The following is a 22,005-nucleotide window of genomic DNA, read 5'->3' on the forward strand; positions in this document are numbered from 1 at the left end:
GTGTAAATCAACTTTTAAATTTTTTTTTCAAACTTTTTTCCTCGTCTTGAAAACTTAAATTTTTTGATGCAAAAAGTTTCTTCAAACAAAAACAATAGTAACTGCAAAAAGAATTTTTCAAAAATCATTTTTCTTATATTTTTTATGAATTTTTGAAAATGCTTAAAAACAGGCATTTGAGCCATATTTTTCTCTTTTTCATACAAATTTTTTCCGACATTGTCACCTTCAAAAAATCATAAAAAATATAAGGAAAATGATTTTTGAAAAATTCTTTTTGCAGTTACTATTGTTTTTGTTTGAAGAAACTTTTTGCATCAAAAAGTTTAAGTTTTCAAGTCGAGGAAAAAAGTTTGAAAAAAAAATTTAAAAGTTGATTTACACAAATTTGTCCTTTTCAATAAGTACTGAATGGGTAAAGAAATGTATTGTATCATTCAAACGGCATTGAAATTACCTTTCCATTGATGCCTATAGTTTACAAGAAGTAAATTCAAGTTATGAGTATACTTAACTTTTATTTTGTCAAAATACATATGCCGACCAGTGTAGTCGGGGCACAAAAAATGACCCATGGCTCATCCGGTTGGCTGGTTGGCCATGGAAGTTGGATGGCTAAAAGGTGCATCGAAAAGGATGTGCAAGGACCCCCGCCCAAGGAAAACCCCCAGGGGGGTGGCCCTGATATAGCTGCACAAATTGTTTAGCTGCCAGCGTCGACTTTATGCTGGCAACAATGTAATTTATTTAATTCCCACCCAATATTCCCCTACTCTACTCATTTTTTCACGCTGCAAAGCAATTTAAAGCGGCAACAGTTGCCAAGTCACACCCCCTTTGTGTTGATTTCATTTGAATTTATGCTAAATTGTCAGTTTCACAGTGCGTGTTATCCTGGCGGATTGGCTGCTGTGTTGTCCTTGTTTTTGTTGGCTGGAAGTAAACTCGCCTCGCTTCGCTGAGAATTATAATTTCAAATGATTGTGCGTACAATCAGTTGTAATTAGCATATTTAATTATATCGCGCATAAATATTCATGAGTCGCAAATTGCAGCCAACTCGGGGGGGCCAAAACGGTTTCGACAAGCTTTTGAGTAAAATTAGGAGGACCGCCAACTTTGGCAGTGGCGCATTGATTGATCTATGGATCGCTTGATTGATTGATGGCCGGCAAAGTTACATCAGCGCAGCACGAGCCATTCAAAAGCAAACACACAAATAAAACGTACAAGGGCAAACAATTGAGCAAACACTATCAATATGCAATTAACGTCATGTAAACGATATTTACAGATAAATACGGCTCACTATCTAGCCGTCCTTTGCACTTTTGCCGGCTTAATTGACAGGAAAATATTCCATGGGGGGAGGCAATTAGTTATTGTCTGCACTTCAATGCAAATGTATCGGGTGACACTTTAAATCGATAATGCATTATTACCTAGACAGCCATTACTCATACGCCGTGTCTGACAAGCGGACAAACGATTATGCTTTGTTTTTGGGCATGGGGATGGGGATTGGGGCTGGCAGGCTGCTCTATTCATAATTAAAGGCAATTAGCTGGCCCGGTTGCAACAGTTTGCGCCACTCACACACCACATGCTGCAATTGGCAATTGGCAATGGGCAATTTGGCAAATTGTTTTGGACACACCAGCCATTCGGCAACTCTTCACAAAAATCGAAATTAATTTGCCAGTTGCCAGGGGCAAAAAAGCAGACTATACAAAATTAGCCAGCGGCGAGGATTCTGGACTTGTTCGCCAGTCTCCTGGATACGAGCTAATTTACATTTGTCCAGAGCCAGCTCCGCATAATCGTTGGATTATGCTGTTGCATCAACGAGACAGCAACAGCAGCAGCAGCAGCAACAATAACAATCACTTAATAACTTGGCCCAAAGTGTAACGGCAATTACATGACCAACTGAAGGACAAAAGGGAGTCGCTGGCGAAAACGGGAGCGCAACAATGACCAAAAAGACAAAGTAAACTCGCCCGGCAGCAGCTTGTCCAGCAACAATGTCGCAAAATTTTTACTTGTCTTGATTGACAGCAACAGCTAAAACAACTACAACTACAACATTTTGTCATCTTGTCTTTGTGTGGGATACACTGGACGAAACATTCCTTAAAATAGCAGAATATGAACTATCTCCATAAATAAATAAATAGATTGTATAGAAAAGCGGCAAAATGTATTGAGATCTTGCACTGTGAATACACTTTAAATACGAGAACAATTCGTTTTAAATAATTTTATATTTTTAAAAACCCGGAAGTTATTATTATATTGATTTTATGATTGTAAGAAGAGTGGAAAAATAATTTTATGCTTAAATAAGTAAAAAATATAACGATATTTAAATATTTTGTAAATACAATTTAAAATACGAGAATGAGTAGAATAATTGTACCTATATTATAGAAACCCTGAAGTTGAAATATTAAATTTACTTCGACAAATGCCATAAAAATTATTATAATATTGCAAGTTGATTTGGAATATTTTTTTTTTTTTAACAAGAAGTTGAGAAATATTAGCTTCATTCCAAAAATCAAAGAAATAAATTGTAATGATTTAATTTCTTTTTAAATATGTTGTACTGTGAATACAATTTAAATTACGGTAATCAATTTTTTGAATAATTGTACGTTTATGGAAACCCGGAAGTTAAAATATCATGTTCGCTTCAAGAAATTCCAATGGAAATATTCACAAAATCCTATGATTTATATAGTCTTCTACCCATTCCTATTCTGTTTCCAATATTATAATAATTCTTAAATATTTATTGAGTTAGAAATAAAGATTTTGTAAGAATCTTTGTCAAATGGTATGTCTGAACCTTCGGACTTTAGGAATATGTTTTTCGCTCACTGCACATGATCTTAAGAGGTTTCCCTTAAGTCGACTCCTGTGGCCGCCACATCATTTATTAGGCAACTCGGTTGCTACTCTGCGTGGGAGCTGGGAACCCATCCTGTGTGTGTGCGGCACTCGAAATGCCGTCCTTTGTCATAACTAAGGCAGCTTACTTAGCCTGCTAACACTACAGCAGGGTCCTTAAGTCGCCAACTGGCCGCATACGTAACGAACTCAAATGAAGTTGCTTGAAAGTGAATCAATTTGCATAGAGTTTATGCTTTTGCCACTGCCATGCTGGTTGTTGAGAACTCATTAGGAACATTGTCGTCTGAAAACTTCTGAGTGCTCTGCTGGCAAGGCCAGCGGCACAGATTGAGCGGTAAAGCTTCCGCCAAGGAGAAACACTTGCTCCGAAACGAAGGCTTAACATATGTACATAGGTGGCTTACTCAGCAAACGGCCCTCTTGAAGGGTAATCATATTCCACAGCGCCAAACATCGGGTTGTAACACTCCGGTAACAGTTGAAACGCAACTGGGAATTAAAATAGTCTAGACATGCGAACCAGCCAAAAATAAAGTTTTTAAAAATAATATTTCACTCTGTGGGCTCTCTGGGCACACAAAAGAAACCGAAACCTTTAATGGGTCAACGGCAAAACCACTGACAGCTGTTTAAACGATCCGATATTATGATATATATCACACACATTACTCACGTGAAAGTGAAAAACTGTTGAAAGAGCGGGGATAAGTCCGAATTGACCAAGTAAAACACCGAATGACCGTCCTTGTCTAAGATCGCTCAAGGAATGCATGCAGCTTCTGGCCCTGTGCCCTTATTTATAAGACCGAGATCCGAATTTAAGCAGTAAATGCCAAAGCAAATACCGGGCTGTCGGCTGTTTCGCCAGGTGTTTTTTTCCGCAGAACGTGAACTGTGTAGTACTGGTATATCGAGTTAAACGGAATCGGGCTAGACACAAATGTTTGCCAGACAATAAAATCATATAATGAGCTAACGTCAGTATGATGATGATAGCACGGCAGTACACCAGCCTCGTAGCTCGGTGGGTGGGAAGTTGCCTCGACCTAGAGAACTTAATCGGAAGTGTTTTTACCCAGACGCAGAGTTTTATCTAAATTAGCCGGGGAGGAGGACTTGGAGACCATAACTCAACCGTGTTTGAGAGCTGAAGGGCCTACGTCGTTCTAGCCGACTAATTACTATTTACAAGTGGGATTTATGCGGCACACGGCGAGGAGAGCTTTTTGCACCAACTGCAGTCATGATTAACTGTGTTTGTTTAATATACCTTGAATATATAGAATACGACTTGTAACAGTTCAACGGCAGCCTGTTCAGTTTGCCTTACAGCTGATGTAAAGTGTAATTTATGGCCACCACTTGATTATTTAATGAGGCATAATTTTCATTTGCCACAAAAAACTTTAAGACCACAGAATATCAAGTTCATAATTTTAGCTTCTCCCCAGCAGCGACTGGCTTTCTTTTTAGCTTTAGCTTTAGCTTTAGCATCAGGTTGTGCCATCTGCTTCATAAATTTTCATTTGGCTGAAATCATAAAGTGAAAAAAGGCAGGAGAGGCCGTTGCTTAAGCATCCTAAGCCCGGCAATGTGGCTTGAATTCGGTGTAGCAGATTTAATTTATGTTTCATTTTTCACACCGAGGGCAGGTCGCCTGGCAATCGCCAAAGGTGCTCCTGACGCCCTTTCAACAAGTATATGATGTCCGTATATATATGTGGGAATCCCGGAAAGTGGGTGGCTTCGAGTGGGGTTTTATGTGCCTATAAATATGCAAAATTTATGCGGATGCTGTTGCAGGTTCCCCAGCTTAGCCACCTAAAAAATCACAAAAACTCAAAGCAAAACGACCAAAAGTTTGCTCTCTTTACATGGCTAACTAATTGAAATTTACGCTGAGCCAAACGTTTTTTGTATTCCTAAGTTATGTATGAACCTGCGAGAGCTCAAATCTTAAAAGTTTCATTGACTTTGCGAGTTCGCTAACTATTACAAAATGAGTGGCAGAAAGGGTTGCATAAAATGAACTTACGTTATTCGATTGCAACAGAAAAAAAGGAAACAAAATAGCTTGGGAAAAGGTTATAAAAAATAAACACAATTTTAAGTATTAAATGATAATTTCCCTTACTTGTATTTGTAATCCAGCTTTGTAAATATTTACTTCAACTATCACAGGGCAAATATTAACTGACTGTATTTCACGCATGTTTCGGATTAAATATAAGTTAATTTAAACAACATCAGCTTTATAGGGTCCCAGTGATGGGAACGCTGTTTGCTTAATGCTTAAATATTCAACAGGGAAAACGTTATCAAAAATTCATAAGCTTTGCGAAAATATCGAATTCATTGCAGAATATTTTTGTTGTCGTTGTTTTCGTTATACTTCAGTTTGTTTTTCACTGTTTTTTTTTTGTGCAATATTATTTGTTTTATTTTTTTGCTACGCTGGTCAACAATGGAGGGCGAAAAGAGCTGAAAATTTTCGCCGAACCACACAAATCAATTTGCAATTGCGCTCATTGTGAAAATGCGAATGAAAATGTTTTTATTACAATAGTTTTGATGCGGTTTTTATTTATTTACCACAATAACCAAGCCGGCAACAACTAAAGCAACAATTCCCCTCAAACGCATTGTTGTGTTTTTAGTTTAATTTTTGCAGCTGTTGCATTTATTTTTTGCTCGAATGGCGTTCAACGAGCATTGAAATGGTTCTGAAATCGGTAATGTTTGTATCTGCTTTATTGTTATTTTGTTCTAGTCTAATTGCGGGAAGGGGGCATTTTTGACGCCGAATCATTTGCATTTCTAAAACACAAACGATGCCAAAATGAATGTAGTATTTAGACAATTCAATTACCACTAAGCAATCCATTTAACCGCCTCTCACATCATTATTAATTTTATTCAAGCCTCCAACTAGGCAGCTTGAAATATTTATCAAATTCCATTAAAAAATTAACACATGATTCTGCTCGCAGGAGGCAAACATAATTTTTAACACCCCGATGAGGGAATCTCGGGAAAAGCCCTGCCCTGCCTGCCACTTGTCAGCACTTACCTTTAATTAAATGATTTATGCTAATTTTGCGCCGCGTTGCCAAGTTAATTAAATTCCAGAGGAGGGTCCTCCTGCTCCCGGGGTCTGGATGATTAGTAGGCTCCTCTGTGATGTGGCTTTTGTGGAGCGTTTGTTGTTTGCCACCTAATTGTTGGTAATATAACCATCGATTAGCTGGCTATTGAATGATTTTTGTTAAGTGTTTTAATATTTGCCCAATGCACTGCAAATATTTATCACTCTGCAATTTGCTACTTCTCGCCTTGAGGGCAGACTGTAAATGGAAACGACAAAAAGCACAAGACTGAGATACTTTTGTACTTCATCTGACTGCACATTTTGATTGCTTTCCGTATATGTTTACGTAAGTAGATCTAAATTGGATTTCGAATCGCCGGTGGCCGAATTAAAAGCAGGTTTAGCCGAGAGTAAATTAAAGTAATCAAAAATGTCTGCCAAATTAAATCTATTTGTCCAGCAGGCACTTGATCATCTGCTGGGCATCACATCGTTTCAATTAGTCGAAACAAATAACTCGAAACGAAAAACAGTCGAGGAGAAAATAATGGAGTTAGTCACCAGACTCCCGGGGCCCCCGATAACAACAAGCAATCAACCAGGTGTGCTGAGTGGTCCTATCTCTCCGAACCATCATATACTATCGCCCATCGGCATTCATTTGCGTGTTTCGCCGTGTAAAGTGCCACACATCACACATCTCGACTATTGTAAATATTCGGTGTGCCGCAACTAATTGATAATACAAAAACCAACCTAGAAACAATGCCGAAATGGCGAAAATTGATAGATGTTTTTATTCACTCCAGTGTCGGTGCTTCAGTTTCGATTTAATTGGGTGATTTTCAAACTAAAATCAGTTAACCTGTCCATTAGTCTGCTTCCTGTTATTCCTATTTTTTTTTGATTGCCAATTGGTTTTTCCCAAAAAAAAAGAATTTTCAAGTTGCACACCTGCTGATAAACTGTCTTGGTAAACAAATTTGTTCTACCCCCCAAGTATCTCTCCCATCTAATTTTATTTTTGTTACTCACAATCAAACCTAATAATAAACCAGACATATTTCTCCTTAAAATTCTAATCAGATCATATGCACTTATAAGGAGTTAGATTGGCTTGTTATCTTTGAGTGGTAAAGAAACGTGAAAAATTAAAATTTTAAATAGCCTAATGTTCAATAAAGAAATCTCGTGACCACAATTGCCTGTTATTGCCAAATCACACCAAACCAAACCTCTTCCTCCTTGAAACTTTAATCAGATTATAAGCACTTGTAAGAAGTTAGATTGCCTTGTTATCTTTGAGTGGTATAGAAACGTGAAAAATTAAAATAAATCGTGACCACAAGTGCCTGTCAAAAATCTTTCTCCTTGAAATTCTAATCAGATCATAAGCACTTGTAAGAAGTTAGATTGCCTTGTTATCTTTGAGTGGCAAATAAACAGGAAAAATTAAAATATTAATAGCCTTCAATAAAGTAATCTCGTGACCACAATTTCCATTATTGCCAAATAACACCTAATAATAAACCAGACATCTTTCTCCTTAAAATTCTAATCAGATCATATGCACCTTTAAGAAGTTGGATTACCATGTTATCTTTTTAAATAAATGTGGTAAGTAAATGGTAAAAATTAAAATTTTAAATAGCCTAATGTTCAACCAAGTAATCTCGTGACCACAATTTCCTGTTATTGCCAAATCACACCCAATATTATACCAAACGTTTTTCTCCTTGAAATTCTAATCAGATCAAAAGCACTTGTAAGAAGTTAGAGTGCCTTGTTATCTTTGAGTGTTAAGTAAATAAGAAAAATTAAAATTTTAAATAGCCTTCAATAAAGTAATCTCGTGACCACAATTTCTGTCATTGCCAAATAACACCTAATAATAAACCAGACATTTTTCTCCTTAAAATTCTAATCAGATCATAAGCACTTATAAGAAGATGAATTGCCTTGCTATATTTGAGTGGTAAATAAATGGTAAAAACTAAAATTTTGAACAGCCTAATGTTCAAGAAAGTAATCTCGTGACCACAAGTACAGTTATTGCCAGATAACGTCAAGGTTTTGTTATGATAAAACGTAAACGCATACTAAAAACAGATGAGTAAAGAAAGTGTCTAAGCGACTGCTAGCCAAATATTAACTTAATAGACTTTATGTTTACACCGCAGATGTACGCACGCAGTAGGATCAAAATAATTGTTTAGAAAAATATTTGCCTAATATTGTTCTCATCATAATGATCCAACCCTGTGGTTTTTATGTCAAGGTAAATAACCAAAAGTATATGATAAAAAGGCCTTAACTAATGGTAATAAACAACTGTAACTGTAGTTATGGCTTAGGAATTAAATAATGGTTAATAACATTAACTAACTAACTAACTAACTAACTAACACTCTAACTACTCCGACTTAGCCTTTTGTGATTAATTAAGCAAATACAATTATGCCACCTTTTCCCATGAACAATCTTTTACGTATTTGACAAGCTGCCTTACACAAGCAGCCATAAAATCTTGTCTTATCTACTCGAAAGCCCTAAAGATACCTGGGATGTTCTGGCTGATCTGCGCCGTGCTAAGGTTTCCGCCAGTTGCAGTTGGCACATCTCTATATTATTGTCGTTATTTATTTTTCGTTTATTAACAAATTGAGTTCTCATGTTCGGCAGTGAGATACTTGCACTCTTCCGACCGACAGGCAAACAAGCGAACCACTCGGAGCACTCACAGACACTTTCCATTGTCACTGGCATTGCTCCCGGTCTTTGGGTTCGCAGCACTTCTGACCACGATCCCAGGAACACAACCCTGAAAACACCAGAAACACTGGGACAGTGAGAGCCCTGTAAACCCTGAAAACACTGGAAACCAAAGCCCCCGAGGACCGTCGAGGCTAACGAAGTGGTGCGTCTGGCCGACTTTAGTGGTGCATTTGCTGGATGGACGAAGTCGAGTGGAGCATTGCACTTGAGTGATTTTTTATTGTGACACGCGCACGCTGTGCAGCAAATTAAATGCTTCATCCGAAATAACAGCAATGAGAGATGTAGCTCCAGGGGCTCCAGATAGCCATCCACCCATCCAGCCAGCCAGCCAGCATTCCCTGACAAGCAATTAAAATGCGTTGCAAGTGTGGCCGAGAAAAAATTGATAAAACACTGCAGTCTGCAGACTGCGGACTTTAATTGAGGCTCAAGCAGCCGAGTGGCCCAGAGTGGGTGTGTGTGTTTACGCACTCTTGCCACACACTGACAGTTTCAATTTTCCACTCAGCTCTATAAAATTGTATTTTTCCATTCATTATTCATTAATTTTAATGGCCCCCACAGTGATAGCGATAAAGAAAAATAAAAAGCAGGGAGATGCTAAAAAACCGATTCAATTTAAATATCTGTGTTCTTTGGCTCTTCTTTTCCGAGTTAAGCAAATATTAAAATTGAAAATTTTGTTATTGCCTTACTCAAATATTACTCCATAATGTGTTTGCTCAATTCGGGTTTTCCACTCATGTTTATTCGCCATGTATTCGCAATGTCTGGCACTCACTAAAAATGGTTTATTTTTAGTTTTTTAACAGCTTGTCATGTGATTCTTCTATACGAATTTCTTTTATTTTGCTTTTTTGGTGCTTCCCTAACCACTGACTCAGAAGCTCTGGCAGCTGTGTTGGTATTTATTTTAACTCGAGATCATTAAATATTTAATCGGCTGCGACTATAAGGCACGTGATCGCAAATAACTACTAAATCCAGCTTGTTCAGCGCGGTTCATGGACCATGGACCACATTTTGTGGGCATTGAGCGCGGATTATATTTTTCACAAAACGGGGGATTATGGCCATATTAAGAATGTAATTAATTTGAGCTTGTATCAATGGAAAGCTACTGTTAAAATAAACAGCAGCAATAATCGCACAAAATAAACCAAGTTCAAAGGACAAAGGCGCATTAAAAAAAAGGAATTCGCGCAGCTCTGCAAAATATACATAATTTAAATAATTAAATGTATATACCAAACAAAGCCTGGCCAGGAAGGGGGCGTGTTTCCCTGCCCATCCGCTCATTATTTATAATGTTTTATATGCACTTTCAGCGCCTACTGCCGTCCCAAGATTTATGATCTCCGGGTTCAAAGGGCGGGGTCAAGGGGCCAAGGGGCACTGGGCAGCCAACAGAGATTGACATAAATAAAGGGGTCTGGTGGCTTGTTGGTTGGTTAGCCGGCTGTTTCGTTTGGCTGGCTGGCCAAGCAGCATGAAAACAATTTCGGCTTGTACTGTTCGGCCTGCCTGCTGCATTTACAGAAGGAGACAAATGTGAGTGCTGGCGAAAGATGAAAGTCCGATACACTTAAAAGGCTTCTGGGCTTGGGAATTTAATTTCAGAAAATCCATGCAAGTGCTAGGAGAAAAATGTGGTAAATGTCAATAAGACAGCTCAGTGCTTAATATTTATTTTGACACTTTAAAGTCAATAGACATAAGCAAAGGTTGGGATTAATTTGTCTATTTGCAGATACATTACTTGAGTAAGTGGTAATTATCACTTGCCTTTTGTAACTTTTATTATTTTTTACGGACATGTACTTGCTTTAGAGTTAAAAATACCTTTGTTCTTATATTTTGCCTATTTACATTTTATGTATATGTGCTGTGTTGAATATAAATAGTTTTAGTGGCTCCTGAGAATAGATTGTCTGCAACTCAAGTTTTTTATTAGTAAGGGATTTGGAACCAAATGAGACTGAGAATAATTTTTGATAAAATGAAAATCTGCTTAAATTAAGATCACAAATATTTCTCAAAATGTTCTTATTATATGTTATATATATTATATTATTTTATTAAAAAATGATAAACTGCTTAAATTAAGATCACAAATATTTCTCTAGTTATTCTGAGTCTCGTTTGGTTCTGAATCCCTTCATTAAGTTACAATACCTTTCCCAAAGAGGGCAATAATAATATTTTCGTAAGTACAGGACACGACAACCCATGAAGAACAAAACGAAATCAAAAGAACAGAACACAAATTTATCTGTGGCGATTTATGGAGCATGTTTTGGGCCCATGTCGAGAGCACACTCAATCGGATCCCCAGATGGGAGCGAAGAAATGAGGGGCGGTCCCCAGGACGTCCTGCTTGTTGAGTTCATAAATAGCGATGTTGCATGCAACTTGAAGAGCGCCTCGGTTCGGTTCTGCTTCTGGTTCTGGCTTTTCCCTTGGTCTTCAGCTTCAGCACTCGAGCTCTAATTTTTATGAGCATGTTGCGTGCAACTGGAGGGCGGCCATGCAGCATACTTCAAGGCGTTTCCCCCGAGCTTTTGTTGTGCTGCTCTTTCTATTTTAATGTGGAGACGTCATTGGAACAAGACTGCAAGTTTTGCATTTCGTGGGTATGTATATTTGTGTGATTTAATGCCGGCACTGGCGAAAAATGCTTCATCATGAGAGGAGAGAGCACAGAAAGCGCACATTACACATACGCCCCATGTGCCCGGCTGAAAAACCAGCGAACAATAAAAATTATGCCACATAATGACGTCGAAAGAGGAGAAAATTGAAAACAGCATTCGGTCGGCTCTTTTTGCCGCCGTTTTGATTTTGCCCCCGCCTGTGTGTTGCATGTGGCAAGCAATTCGATCTGTTGCCAGCGGCAAGTCGCAATCATTTTTGGCCCCGCCAAATAGAGCAAAGTAAATGGTGGCCTGATAACTGGAAGGAGGGCTTTCAGCACAGCAAACTTTGCCACAAAACTATCAGCAACACTGCCACTTCATTGCTGCACTCGTTGTTTTTGTTGTTCAAGTGCCGCCGAGGAAGAAGCAGCTGAAAAGGAAGCTCGAATGTCGGACAGGATTTCAATGCACTCGAAGAAATAAGTGAACATATGTGATTATGGGATTGTATACTTTGCCCTATTTACTTCCAAAGAATGTTTTTAAAAGGTATTTTTTAATACCAAAAAGTAAAAAAAATAAATTTTCTTTCAATTGATAAAACAAAATATAAATTGAAATCAAATTGAAAAACTATAAATCAATATGTTAAATAACATTGTTATTGAAAACCAACTTTCAAAAGCTGTTTTGTGTTTTTTTTATCATTGCCTAATTACAATATTTATCTCAGAAAGTATGGATAGTTATTATTTCGCGAGAAATATTTATGTTTTAAGGATACTTTCTTAGAATCCTCAGATCACATATGTGTCTCTCAGTGTTTCTGGGGACTGTGGATTTGATTTCGCCTGAGTTTGTCCGGGTCTGTTGGGTTGGTTCGCTGTCTGCTTAGCGTGTTGGCCAAACAGAACTGGAAGCCGCAAGAAACTGGGTTCGGCTTCCGTCTGGAGCTTCTGGGTTACTCACTTCGCCCAGTTCCCATCCAACTTTCATTGATTACTTTGTTATGGATTTTTTCCCATTTCTCTTCCGATGTGTGTTTGCTTGGCTGTTGGACGGATTTGCAACACAAGCAGTGCAACTGCAGACGCTCCTTTGATTGTGGCAATCAGAGCTAACGAAAGGGTGCCAAAAGTTTGTGTAATTTCATATTCAATGTACAATGTATACAACTCTGGGGTTACGCTCGTGGGCCTTGCCAATTTGGGGGTGGTAAAGGATACGGTCTTAAATTCCCGATGGATTTAAATTACCAAATCCATTTTTAGCTTAAATCGGATTGCAGCGAAATCGTTGGGCAATTAAAATGCGAACCATGCCCGCGTTTATGATTAGAGAAAAAGATCGCCGCAATTTTATGCACGTAGCTCGTCGATTCAACTTCAAATAGCCGGGCGCATTAGCCGGGAATAATATTCAGATGGCGTCGCGTCGCCGTCACCATCACCATCACCATCGCCATCGCATCGCCATGCCAACAACAATTAGGCACAAGTTGAAATACGAGCAGCGACGACCAAGAGTCGGTTGTTAATAGTGTTGAGGATGGTCCGCTGGGCCCGGTGGATGGGGCTGGGTCTGGAATTGGGCCTGCACTTAAGCACAGCGACTGGATCTCAACTTTGGCCAAATGGAATTGGAATGACAAGTCGCGGGAGGGGAGGAAGTTATGGGTTGGGCTGCTCACTTCAGACACTGAGCGAATAACTTAGTTTGAATCATTTGAAAACTTTAAAAAATAGTTTTATGATCATGTTAAAATACCTAACCACAAATGCTTGAATAATCTTACTCAACAATGAATACTTAAGATTATAACTACTTTTATGCTGGGAATATTTTAACACTCAGTTATACTACTATGATATTACTATTTTAGGTACTTAAGGTGTTTATCCAAAACAGTTCGATAGATTATTTCCCTTTTAAATATTTATAATAAAGTGAAATATTTAAAATTAACCACTAATCTTGAAGCGGATAATGTTCTATAGAATAACGATAAGATTGATTTCTTGTCATCTTATTTTTTTTGGAAGACATATTTTTTATACATTCTGTATTGACAACATAGTTTATATTCTGATCTAAGAATACTTTTTTATTTTTACTATTCATTCCTTCAGCTTTTTTACAGTTTCTCCTCTTTTTAAAGTTAAGAAAATATTTTTCCTGATACTAACACACTTATTTTTCCCAGTGCATAGCCATACAACTGGAAAGGAGTGGATCGGGATGGTCGGTGATGCGAAATGCGAATGGGCTGTGATGGCCAGCTGGATGCCGCCTATTGGCCTGTTGTTGTCACATTTATCACGGCTGTCTGATGGCGGGGTGCAGTGCTGGCAGAACTTGCTGCAGGTCAAGTTACCGGCAAGTGAGATTTTTAAAGTTGTGCCCGCCGATTCCTTGCCGATTTCTTCAGCCAGACAAAATTAAATGGAACAGAAGAGAACTCAACAGACAAGAACAGAGAAGGTAAGCTGCATTTGGCCCAGGGCGTCCTTTGTGTGCGACGGTTCAACGAACCGGCATGCAAAATGTATTTTTATTGAATTTCATTGATAAATGCTGCCTGCAACATGCACGGCCCTTACTGTTGCTCCTTTCGGATTGTTTGTTCGATGGCAATTCGATTTCTGATTGCATGCCCGTGCCGGGGCATAAGTATGCTCTGGCTAAGGCTCCTTTTTTTAATCGACTTAAATCCAATTTGGGTCATTTGCCATCAGTGGCCCAAAGGTAACCGAACTCTCCGGCAAGTCATTCAACTTTTGTGAAATGTCTGCGAATTCTCTGCCATCGATCTGTATTGATTAGCCAAAAATAAAAAGAAACAGCCAAGCATCTGGCGAGAGTTTCGGTCTAATGGAACGAGTTTTTACATTTTTTATGACACCTCTAGTCGGCGCTTGCCAAAATGCCAAAATCAATTTAAAAATAGTTAAGTCGTGTCATGTGACGCCAATTAATCAGCCGAAAGCACTAGAAGTTACGACGGCTTTTAGGCTGTGAGGTTTGCTACTGCAGATGCAATTATTAAATAATTCCACTGCAGTCACAGACAGACACTCATCAGCAGAGTAAATATGCCTTGCAGTATTCCACATGACTCACAACCCCTGGTTTAATGGCTTAAGTGCGCTTAACATGCTGTTTACTGCCTGCAATGGCCAAATAATTAAGAAAAACAAACAGTTCGTTTAACCAGCCCACTTACGAGGTGTCAATGTCAAGTGTTTAAGACCTTAAGTCCATCAACTGATCTTCTCGCATTTTCATATTTTTGATTCGCAAAGAAAGATATGTTTACCCATACGGCAAGTAATACCCCGTTTTAAATATTTAAATGGTGCTATTGACATCAAAGCCGCTAGAAAATGTTATTTTCGTCGCGGCTGGAAAAGCTATTTTCAGACTGGAAATCACTTTGCAAGATTATTTGCGTGGAGTCTTTGAGCAACCGGTATCGATGCAGTCACGTGGTTTGCCAATCGGGTTTGGTTTGTTTTCCGAGTGGCTGATATAGTGGTCATGTGCTGTTTTTCCATTGCCTGATTGCTGAGGAGAATTGTATGCTGCACCGATAGCGGGTGCGTGGACTGCTCATATGTGTAGTAACTCGTGACTTGTGAGGTTTGTCGTTTTCCTCAAACGAGTTTTTCATTTTTGTGGGAGTTTCGGAAGAAAATTTTTAGTTCGTTGAATATACTTATTTTAGAAATTTATTGATTTAATTTAATTGATTCTTTTGTTTTTTAAGGAATGTAACATATAATTAGACTTGTAAGGTTTGTCGCTTCCCTTAAACGAGTTTTTCAATTTTGTGTGAAATTTGGAAGGAAATTTATAAATTCTTTAAAAATACAAATTCTAAAATTTTGTAAAATTATGTATAATATAGTAGGAATTGTAAACGAGTTTTTAATTTTTGCGTGAGTTTCGGAGGAAAGTTTTTGAACCTACTAATTATAGAACTTAATTGATAATGTAATAGAGAAATCTTTACAAAGACCATGAACCAATTTCATATTATGTTAAGTTTTTTATCTTTAAATGAATATATCCATTAAAATATAATTCCATATGTTGATATATTTACTTTAATTGGACCTACAAAATTTCCTTACACCATTAAAAATTAACTTTTTAATTCACTTAAGCACGTTATAAAAATATGTGACAAATGAATGATATTTCACAAGATCACTGAGTAAACAATGTGAAGCTCGCGCCTCTTGCACTTGACATGCAATGGGGCTGTTGTTGCTATGCTAATTGACTATTTTGTAAAATTATTGTAATCCGACGTAAGAAACAATCGCATGGAAGGTTGCTGAAATATTCGGGGGGCGAGTCGAGGAAAAGAGAAAAAACTTTTCATTCATGACTTGTCGGATGTCAACAGAAATATAAAAAATTAACAACAGCAACAAGAGATTCGAGTATCGGCATTAAATTGGCATCAACATCGCTGTCGTCTCGATAAAATATTCATGAAATATGTTCTACGAGTGTATGTGCTGTGAGGATTTGACTTCATTATTCGGCTTGCGGTGCGGTCGCAGGTTGTGGTCGATGTGGTTACAACAAGCCATCGTGGTTACACTCGAAAAAATTTGGTCGGAATTAGTAATTTAAAACTTCTATATTCAAAAAGCATTTATTTTTTGGACTAAAATCATTCTGTAAAAATGAGACCTACTATCTTTAATTAAACATTTTTCAAAAAATTCATTAACCAAAAAGAAAAGAAAACAAATTGGAAATTATATGCAGTAAATATGTGTACACAAATTAAGTTATTAATTAATAAATTAATTAAAATGTTATTATTGTTTAGAAGCAGGGAGCGTAAATAAGAGTCAAAGGGAAAAAAATCACAGTGAACCCATTACCATGGTATATGTACCACAGGAAAATTATTCATTTGGGATTCTTAAAATAAAAATTAGAATCGTTAGGGTCCCTGTTTGAAAGGAAGAAATCTGATATCTTGAAATATGTATTTTTTGAGTGCTTGTCTTAGAAATCAATAATTTGTCCTTCAAAAATTTAAAAAAATATTTTTAAGATATACCTTTTTCTCAGTGCTTGATATTATGCGTGTCCTTATTATGGGAGATAAAATGTTAATACCAGTTTGACAATCTGTCCGATGCGAGCCGATGTTTAATTAGTCATGTTTGTCACAAATTCTGACATATGAGCTTTTCAATCGATGGAGCTCATTTAAAACCGTCAGTTGGCTGGCCACCAGCGGGTAGCTCTAAAAATAAAACCAATTTCGATTCGAATCGCAATTGGCAACTCGGTTGACAGTTGTTGTTCTTGCCCCAGCCGCAGCATTGGTAGTTGCACAAGAAGAAATATCGTTGCATATTTCACGCCCAGCATTGCGCGAATATTTATCAAGTTACCCTAGTCCGCTGGTCCTTTTCCTTTTTCTTAAAAAGGAGAAAAAAAGCCAGCGTCTTTTGCAGGGGTAAAAAAATAGTTAAAATGTAGATTTATGCAAATGGAACGCATAGCTCGCTCGCATCCTGTCCCATCTCGCATTCCCTGTATGCCAATGTGTTAGTAGCCCGCCAGGCGTTCGTCCTTCCTCCGCCCTGGTCCTGCTTGGTCCTCCCCAGGTCCTCCCCGGGACCTCCTTGGTCCTCCACTACTTTTTTCCCTCTGTCAGCTCAGTTTGCTTGCCAGCTAGCTGCCGGTTGTCTGTCTGTCCGCCTGTCTGGGTATTGAGTGTATTGCATTTAATATTTATTTGCTTTTATTTTCCCTTTTTACCCGCTACCGAGCACATTTTTCTTTTTGAGCTAGGAGGAACTCTTCTGCCGCCGTCAGGTGGAAGAGGAAAATTAAAAATGCAATTGCGATTAAAATTGCATGACAAACGCGCGTCGGCAAAAAGTGTTGCCAAAGGGGGTTTGCATGTTTAGCACCCACGGCACCAGCAGCCCATCCACTCCCATCCCCTTTTGAAACCGATAAATAGTTGGATCCACAATGGGAGACTGCCACACAGATGCCCCAGATATATCTTGGTGATTCACTTTCAGCTGATTCACAGTTTTTTATTTAAACCCTTCTAAGTAAATCAATTCACACTTACCTTTAGTTGATAGTTGATAGCGAAGAAAAAGTGTCACCAATGGCAATTAGCGCGAAATCCGTTGCGTTTCGTTGAATCTTTTGGTACGTCAGCGAAAAAGAAGAATTTGATTTGTTAATTAGCGCGACATAAAAATATTTTCAGCTTTATTTGTCCAATCCAAAAATACGCATAATTCGACGAGGTTTCACCGCAGAAAAATGTTTTATATCCGCAATCATTGTTACATTTTAAATCCGTTCGTAGGCTGATTATTTTATATACTCATTTTGTTTTTGTTTTTGCCACTCTTGCCTGGCTATCTGCCCAGTTTCTCTTCAATAGAATTTAAATCTTGTGGCAACGGCCGCCACACGCGACACTCGGCCATATCGTTTCCCCCTCCGATTTTCTCTATACCCTATATCTTTGTATCGTTCCCAGTGCATTAAGCGATAAACAAAGCAGCCAGAAGAACAAGGAACAATGACTGCGAAACTCTTAAGACATGACAGTGACATAGGAAAATGCATATGAAGGTAAACTTGAAGGGATGCACAAGGAAAAAGATCTAGAAAGTATTTTTAATAAACTGTATTTTCAGTTCTGACAGTTTTGAAAGTGTTTATCTGACAGGAACAGAGACGAAAATGGCGACGTTTCAATATTATAAATTAATTTATGAATCTGATCCTAAGTGCTTATCACAGTCCAAAGACCAAATTTTAGATTTTGCTAGGGTCCACATTTCTGGTGATAAACTTTATAAATTTATTTTTGAATATTATAACGTAAACATTTTTGAAATTCTTTTTTTGAGATAGCATTTAATTCTTATAATATGTTTTATTATAGATCAAAAACTCTTTGAGAAAGACAAAATTCATAAATTTATTTTAAAATATGAAAACATCACCACCTTCAAAGTTATTTATTATAAGAGGGGTTTTAAATTTTACATTACATATTATTAAAGATCAAAACCTCTTTGAAAAATTGACTTCTGAAGGTAAAATTCATAAATTTAAATTATAATTTTAAAACATCACCACTTTCGAAATTTTTTTTAAGATAGGATTTACATTTCATACTATATTTTATTAAAGATCACAAAATCTTTGAGAAATAAAATATTTTACAAGTTAATACCCACTTGATATTAAGATTATTTTGGTATGGACCTAGAGATATTTATAGTGGGGTGCGCAATGTCAGGCCCAAGCTCGAAAACTATCCGAATCGTAATCACGTGACTAGCGAATGATTTGATTTAACCGGCGCCAAAAACGATTCGGTTTTTTTTTTGGTTTGAATCTTTTACTTTTTGTTTTGATTCCGGTTTACGCTTTCTGTTTTCTGCGTTCGGTTTATTTCATCTTTTGCTTTATTTTTTTTGCTTTCGGAATTTGGATTTCGACCAGTATTCGTCACTCTTTCGCGCACTTGTCTGTCCCAAGTCTGATGGGGGACTGAATGTCAAATGATTTGGCCGCCCAATGGTTATGCTTTATTTATAACAGCACTAATTAATTTTCACTCTTTCTGCCGGGCGGGGCTGGGCTGAAAACTGAAAATGAAAATGGAATGGCTGAAATGAAAACGATGTTGATGCGATTGTGATTGGGGGATAAGCTGGCCGACCGACTACGAGCGACTAATATAATTTGCGGAAATTGTGACACAGCACACTGGGGGCCAGGTAATTGCACCCGGCTGTATGTAGGGCTCAAGCTCAAGGCCCCGCACTCTCTTCCCGACTCCCATTGTCATTTGTTATTAATTTTCCATATTCACAAACAATATATACAGTCTATAGTCACAGATGTAGCAGATGTACACGAACCCTAATTCTATTTGCCACCACTGAATGGACCGGAATAAGTTGGACAGATCTTATTTGTTGATTTTGAAGGGATTTACATAATCAAATAGATACCCATATATATATATTGTAAACATCCGCAGTCAAATCTGTTTCCAATTAGTAAGAGTGAGCTGTTTCAGGGAACCTGTTTCGTTGCCAGCTGACTGTTTAGCTTTATGTGGCATTTTTGAAAAGTTTAACTAAAAACCGTTTAGATTATATTTTGGTAGCTCGTTAGCATTGCTAATGAGCCGAGTGGTCCAGGCCAGAATTAATGGCCTGACCATGTGAAAAGTTCGTAAATATTTAGCATACCGAATTAATTTATCAAAATCAGAAAACTACAGCCCATAAAACGCACACCAAATCAGCCGTTTTATTGGGAGTGTCAGTAGAATTTAAATTTCTTTGAAAATGGGGGGTTTTTATTCCCGCTCTTAAGTATTTTGGTTTCTATTTTTGATAAATTTTCCGCTAAGTTTTGACAATTTGGTCGCGCAATTTGTCGAAACCATAAACACATAAAATTTTCCCCATCTCAAGTTCGGTGGGGGTGGGTCGACCTTCGTTATCAGAAATTTCTGTCACGTCCGCGCGAGTGACCCAAGGGCCCTCGAAAGGGTTATGTAAACAAACGCCTCGGGCTCGATTGAACCCTCGGTCAGCCAGATCGCGTGATTGCAAAGCCCCTGATAATGCCGAACTTGTTCAATCAATTTTCCGTTTATCGCCTACACTTTTTTTCTTTACTTTTTATATTGCAATGCTTTTGCTGGTGAATAAATTGTGTTTTTGTGGCACGCTAAGATGAGAGGCAAATAATAATAATAATTTAATTTACGTTTTCGGCGAGCGTGGTTTGCTTCCGTTTTCTTGGATTATTTGTTTGAAATTTCTCGGTTTCGGGCACTTTGCGTTTTCGAAATGGACTGTCGGTGCAGCACGGATCGATTCGGAACTGCGTCTTGTGTCTGCGAGCGCCACGACGGGTTTGTTTTTATTGCCAGCTGCGCGGCTGCCTCTTGGGCGGCGTTATTTCTCTGTTGGCTCGATCTTGTTCGTCGCGGAAGGTTCGTGAGACGCCGCCGTCGACGCGGGCAGCGCCGCCAGCGGCTCTGCTGGGCGTACCGCCAGCGACAGCATCTCGCAGCCAAAGTCCCAATCGCATTGATTCCACTCAGACAAAAACGTCAAGAAAGAACGCTCTTCAAAAGCGAACCGGCTTCGAGATACCCGTCACACTCTGAAAAGGATCGCACGTGGAAGATAATAATACTGTAATCTTCCGATCTATAGATAGACCGAGAGCTTAAGATCATACGTATTTAGTTTTTATTAGTATGTGGAGAAGTCTCTCTACTTAAATTTAAATGTATTTATACTAAATACTGCATTATAATGCTTTATAAGTATTATTACTCTCAAAAATATAGAATATTTTTAATTAAGATACCCGTCACTCTCTCAAAAGGAGCGCACGTGGAAGATAATAATACTGTGGTCTTCCGATCTATAGATAGACCTGATAGCTTAAGATCATACCTGTATAGTTTTTGTTAGTATGTGGAGAAGTCTCTCTATTTCAATGGGAAAGTATTTATACTGATTACTGCAATATACTGCTTTACAAATATTATTACTCTTAAAAATATAGAATATTTTTAATTAAGATACCCGTCACACTCTGAAAAGGATCGCACGTGGAAGATAATAATACTGTTATCTGCCGATCTATAGATAGACCGAGAGCTTAAGATCATACGTATTTAGTTTTTATTAGTATGTGGAGGAGTCTCTCTACTTAAATTTAAAGGTATTTATACTAAATACTGCATTATAATGCTTTATAAGTATTATTACTCTCAAAAATATAGAATATTTTTAAATAAGATACCCGTCACTCTCTCAAAAGGAGCGCACGTGGAAGATAATAATACTATGGTCTTCCGATCTACAGATAGACCTGATAGTAAGGTTAAGATCATACCTATATAGTTTTTATGAGCATGTGGAGAAGTCTCTATTTCAGTGTAAAGGTATTTATACTGAATACTGCGTTATACGGTTTTATAAGTACTATTATCTTAAAAATATAGAATATTTTAAATAAAGATACCCGTCACTCTCTGAAAAGGATCGCACGCGGAAGAAAATAATACGCTGGTCTGCCGATTTTTAGATAGACCTGATAGTAAGCTTAAGATTATGCCTATATAGTTTTTATGAGTGTGTGGAGAAGTCTCTCTATTTCAATTTAAAAGTAATTTATACTGAATTTTACTGCTTTATAAGTATTACTACCCTTAAACACATTGAACATTTTTAATGGAGATATCCGTCACTCTCTATGGGGATCACATTGTGAAGAAAAAATAACTTTCATCTTCTGATCTATAGATAGACCTCATAGTAAGCTTAGGATTATACCTGTTTTGTACATATATATGGGTTTGTGGAAAAGTTATAGGTATTTATACTTAATACTGTATTATAGAGCTTAATAAATATTATTAACCTTAAAAATATAGACAACTTTTAATTGAGACACCAGTCACTTTGAAAAAGGCACACATCTGAAAAAAAAAATATCCATAGATGGACCTGATAGTAAGTGAAAAGTCATAAA

General features: G+C 37.6%; 2 protein-coding genes across 8 annotated transcripts in view; both read right to left on the minus strand.

The window, feature by feature from the left end:
- Window positions 1–13,266, minus strand: part of LOC108014881 (uncharacterized) — a 67,923-nt gene extending 54,657 nt beyond the window's left edge. The window contains exon 1 of the mRNA XM_070996683.1: window positions 13,263–13,266. The gene's annotated coding sequence lies outside the window, so the exon portion shown is untranslated. The remainder of the gene's footprint in view (window positions 1–13,262) is intronic.
- LOC108014436 (sodium-coupled monocarboxylate transporter 1) overlaps window positions 1–20,378 on the minus strand; it is a 40,009-nt gene extending 19,631 nt beyond the window's left edge. For 2 of the 7 annotated variants that reach the window (XM_065865662.2, XM_065865660.2), the window contains exons 1-2: window positions 20,221–20,378; window positions 17,537–17,613 (exon numbers count right to left, since the gene is read on the minus strand). The gene's annotated coding sequence lies outside the window, so the exon portion shown is untranslated. Of the gene's footprint in view, window positions 1–3,589; window positions 3,609–17,536; window positions 17,614–18,668; window positions 18,687–18,836; window positions 19,007–20,220 lie in introns of those variants that run through there. The other 5 variants (XM_065865663.2, XM_065865661.2, XM_070996678.1 and 2 more) reach the window with 5 other exon arrangements.
- Between the last annotated feature and the right edge of the window lie 1,627 nt (window positions 20,379–22,005).

The sequence above is a fragment of the Drosophila suzukii genome, chromosome 3 (genome assembly GCF_043229965.1).
Source record: "Drosophila suzukii chromosome 3, CBGP_Dsuzu_IsoJpt1.0, whole genome shotgun sequence".
Classification (NCBI taxonomy): domain Eukaryota; kingdom Metazoa; phylum Arthropoda; class Insecta; order Diptera; family Drosophilidae; genus Drosophila; species Drosophila suzukii.